The sequence below is a fragment of the Quercus suber genome, unplaced genomic scaffold (assembly GCF_002906115.3).
Source record: "Quercus suber isolate HL8 unplaced genomic scaffold, Cork oak 2.0 scaffold_73, whole genome shotgun sequence".
Lineage (NCBI taxonomy): Eukaryota > Viridiplantae > Streptophyta > Magnoliopsida > Fagales > Fagaceae > Quercus > Quercus suber.
This window is the reverse complement of record NW_027069538.1, coordinates 1,136,707-1,141,081: the sequence shown is the minus strand read 5'-3', so window position 1 is coordinate 1,141,081 and position 4,375 is coordinate 1,136,707. Positions and strand designations below refer to the sequence as shown.

General features: G+C 31.6%; 1 long non-coding RNA gene across 1 annotated transcript; it reads left to right on the top strand.

Moving 5' to 3' along the window:
* The first annotated feature begins 215 nt into the window (after positions 1 to 215).
* On the top strand, positions 216 to 3,071 carry LOC136067444 (uncharacterized). Its single transcript, XR_010628932.1, has 2 exons — positions 216 to 639; positions 2,287 to 3,071. It is a non-coding gene; the product is annotated as an uncharacterized LOC136067444 (long non-coding RNA).
* The last annotated feature ends 1,304 nt before the right edge of the window (positions 3,072 to 4,375 follow it).

The window sequence follows — 4,375 nt, the reverse complement described above, 5'->3', positions numbered from 1 at the left end:
TTTTACGTGAACGGTAGAAATCAATATATATATATATATATATAAAAGCAGAGACCTCATGCGAAAGTACATGAGGTCCTGCCATGTGATACTCTAATCTTGCATTTAGCCTTTTTAACCTATTTTCGTTAAGTTGTTTTTATTGTTACCTCAAAAGTCCCATTAACCTATTTTTACTGTTATATAAAAGATGGCCAGTTTTAATACATGGGCCATTGTCAGCCTCAATTAAATGGAAAATGAGGAAGCTATAAAAACAGAGGCTTTCAGCATTTACTGAAATCCCATCGTGTTGTGCAACTTAGCTGTCATTTCTCCTTCTTCAAAATTTAGTAGTTTTATATTGCCAACCTCTAGGTATTCTTCATAAAATGGTTGTTCAATTCTTACATTCCAATTTTCTTTTCCATTAATTTATCCAACTTCAATTACTACCTTTCTCTCTCGCCTCTTATCTTTGTCAAAGTTAAACCCCCTCAAATGAGATTGACATAAAAAAAGGGCAGATAATCACTACTCAAGAAGATAGAGAACAAGAACTTAACGGCTAAATGAGACTGTCATAGATGCAAAAGTAGCAATCTTCAATGGAAGATTAACTTTATAGGTCGCATGCTTAATGAAATTTATCTTAGACAGGTGATTTGTAATCCTTTGATTCATTTTTTTTTCTCATTCAAATTCAATCTCACTCTGTCTCTTATTATCTCTCTCCTTCCCAGATCTTATTTTTATTTATTCCCTCTCTTTATCTCTCTTTTTACCCTTCTTTCTATCTTTTTTTTTTTTTTATTTTTTTTTTTTTTTTAAGATTAATGAAAACCCTGAGCCTTTAATTTACATTAATGAAATAATCTGTACAAGCCTCTGAACTAAATACCAGAAAACAGAGAGCATGAGAAAGCAACCAACAATCCTAAATACACGGAGGCAGTTATGGCACGTGAGTGAGTTAGTTACTCCACGTGTGAACTGAAGTTTCCTAATACAACATAAACTACATGTAGTTTTACATACAAAAACAATACATTACTCATATGCTACTGTCGTTTAAGGCCTGTATTTATTTCTTCATTTTGATCTTCTTCTGTTGTATTCCTTCTCTTCCTTTCTGATGTGAACTACGTTCTTGATAAACTTAGCTGTCATTTCTCCTTCTACAAAATTTAGTAGTTTTATATTGCCAACCTCTTGGTATTCTTCATAAAATGGTTGTTCAATTCTTACATTCCAATTTTCTTTTCCATTAATTTATCCAACTTCAGTTACTACCTTTCTCTCTCGCCTCTTATCTTTGTCAAAGTTAAACCCCCTCAAATGAGATTGACATAAAAAAGGGCAGATAATCACTACTCAAGAAGATAGAAAACAAGAACTTAACGGCTAAATGAGACTGTCACAGATACAAAAGAAGCAATCTTCAATGGAAGATTAACTTTATAGGTCGTATGCTTAATGAAATTTATCTTAGACAGGTGATTTGTAATCCTTTGATTCTTTTTTTTTTTTCTCATTCAAATTCAATCTCACTCTGTCTCTTATTATCTCTCTCCTTTCCAGATCTTATTTTTATTTATTCCCTCTCTTTATCTCTCTTTTTACCCTTCTTTCTATCTATTTTTTTTTTTTTTTTTTAAGATTAATGAAAACCCTGAGCCTTTGCCAAGTCCATTGGTTTAAGCCCCCACTTGGGTCACAAACCCACATAACTGAGCTCAACTAAATAGTAATCCATATTACTTGATAACGGTCATTGTGGTAGAGCACAGTACTTTGATTTTATATTCAAATTCATAATAAGTTGAAAATTTGCAGTGTTTTATATTTGTTCTTTTGGAATTATGATTAAATGTTATTGACTTATTGTTGCATGCCATATGTTGATTGAAAATTTCTTTTTGATGTGATGTGAAATTTCATATTTTATATGAGATACGTTCTTCCCATTTTGTGATCACTGTTTAAGGTTGATTTCCTTGAAAATTATGTTTTGGTTAGAACAAAGATTATGGTGGTTCAATTCAACTCATATCAAAGTCTTTTGACTAAATGGGTAAAAGGGATTTGGCTAATTGGTGAAAGGCATTTTTCCACATTAAATTAGCTAAACAACTCAAATTTGTGGTATGCCTTTATTACTTTAAATGTTTAAGATAGATTCAACGCAAAATTAATGCAGAATTTAAGAGTTAAATCAATGGATTGGTTAATTTGATATTTTGTCTCTACACATTTTTCCAATCAATACATTCTCTTCATCAAACTTTTTTGTCATAAAACTTACAGGAAAATTTTAGAAGGGAAGGAAGCGGAGGTGGTGGAGGAACTTTTTGAGATAGCGTGGATGCTCTGGAGTTAAAGAAATTAATGACTTTTTGAATAATAGTTCAAACTGCCCGGTGTGATGGCCAAAAAGGCCATATGTTTTGCTGCAAGACTACAAGACCTGTAACGATTTAATTGCACATAAGAATCCACCAATCAAGCATAAAAAACAACCTCCTCAAGAGATGTCCTTGATGATAAATTTTGATGGAGCAATTTTTAAGGAACAAAGCACATTGGGAGCAAGAGTTTTTATTTGAGATGATAATCAGTACCTCATTGCAACATTGAGTTGCAAAGGGAGAGCAATTATGTTTTAGGAGGAGGCAGAACTAGCAGCGGTTGGCTAGGCACTAGGCTATTAATTTTGCAATTGGGATAGGTGCAAGAGATATCATCTTAGAGGGAAATTTAGCAAATGTTATTGACAAGCTATGATCTGGGGTCGGAGGAAGATAATTCATGCTGGGAGCTGTGGTGGAGGAAGCAATACTAAGAATGAATCTGTTCAAGCCATGGAAGTTAAGCTATTCTAGGTTAGAGGCGAATCAACATGCATATGTATTGGTATGGCTTGCTTATTGATTGGCTAAACACTGATGTAATGAATATGAATAGTATTTAATACAAGTTATATTTGATTAGTTTAAGGAAAAAGAAAAAAAGAAAAAAAAGAAGAGACCAATACCCCAACATACTATCTCTCTCTAAAATGCTTCCAAAGAAGAAAAGTTTCAGTTGCTCCATATACTCTACAGTGGTTTTGATATATGATTCTATTTGTTCCACTTTGTATGTCATTTGTTTTGACTCTTTCTTTTTTTCAATATTATTATTGCTACATTTTCATTGATTTTTTTTTTTATCCTCCATGGGCAAATGCACTTCCATTGTGGACCCTTATGATCACTATTACATTTGTAGAAGTTTTTATGTTGATATCAATTTCCTGTCATTAGATTTGATCCATATATTGCACCCTAAGCATGTAATAATTCTAATAAATTTGTTGCAAAAATAGGTAGGAGGACGATTACTAATCTACTATCAACACCTTGGTTCATTTACACTTCTAATACCTATTGCACTGAGTGTTTTTATTCTGTCATGAAGTATAATATAATAGTTGAATAAATTTATTTTGAAAAATTACTGATTTTCTCAAAATTTGTTGTAACTTCAGTTATATTTTTTTTCCCTAGAGGATATTAAAAATTTTACTTATCTAAAATTCTCAACCGTGTGTAAGGCAATAATCAATGAAGCAGGAGCCTATGTTGCAAAAAAAAATTGTGCCATGTATCTTTCTATTTTGAAAGAACAACATTCTTTTTATTTAGCCTTCACGGCTGCCATTTTAGTTTGAGTAAACTTAACAATTTAAAATATGATCATTAAGTTCATATTCTTATGTATAATAATCTTAACAAATTATATTTACTCTATTTTTAATAACATGTAATGTAATTGAAACTAATTCCTCAAGTATTAAATCACATAATGAGTATTATGCATGGTCTAAAAGATCATTTCTTATAAAAATATTTTAAAATAAATTAATACCGTACCCGTGCATTACACGGGAACATTGGCTAGTTTTATTAATTGAGCAAACTATAGAGGTTGCTATAAATCACATATGATGGGTTGGATTTCTCCCAGCCATATCCGTTTAGTTGGAGTACAAAAGGCTTATTGTGCTAATCATTTGCCTTCTTGTATGTTGGTATTTTATGTTGTGTGCAATTGGATTATGTGAAACTTATCCATGATATTTCAAGCTTCCTCTAACGGGTGTCTAAATGAGAATACTACAAGTCTTCTCCCTATATGATTACTGATTATATATGGGAGGAATCATTAAAAATAAATTAAAATTTAACTTAACTTTCTTTTGGATTCTTTCTAAAGTAAAACTCTTTAGAAACTCTTATAGATATATGGTAATTAAGTTTGGTAGGAAAACTGCTCTAAAATGCTTGATTTGCAAACAGTGCCAACCTAACAAATTTCTAGTGTACCGTGCAATTGTTTCTTTGCTGAAACTCCC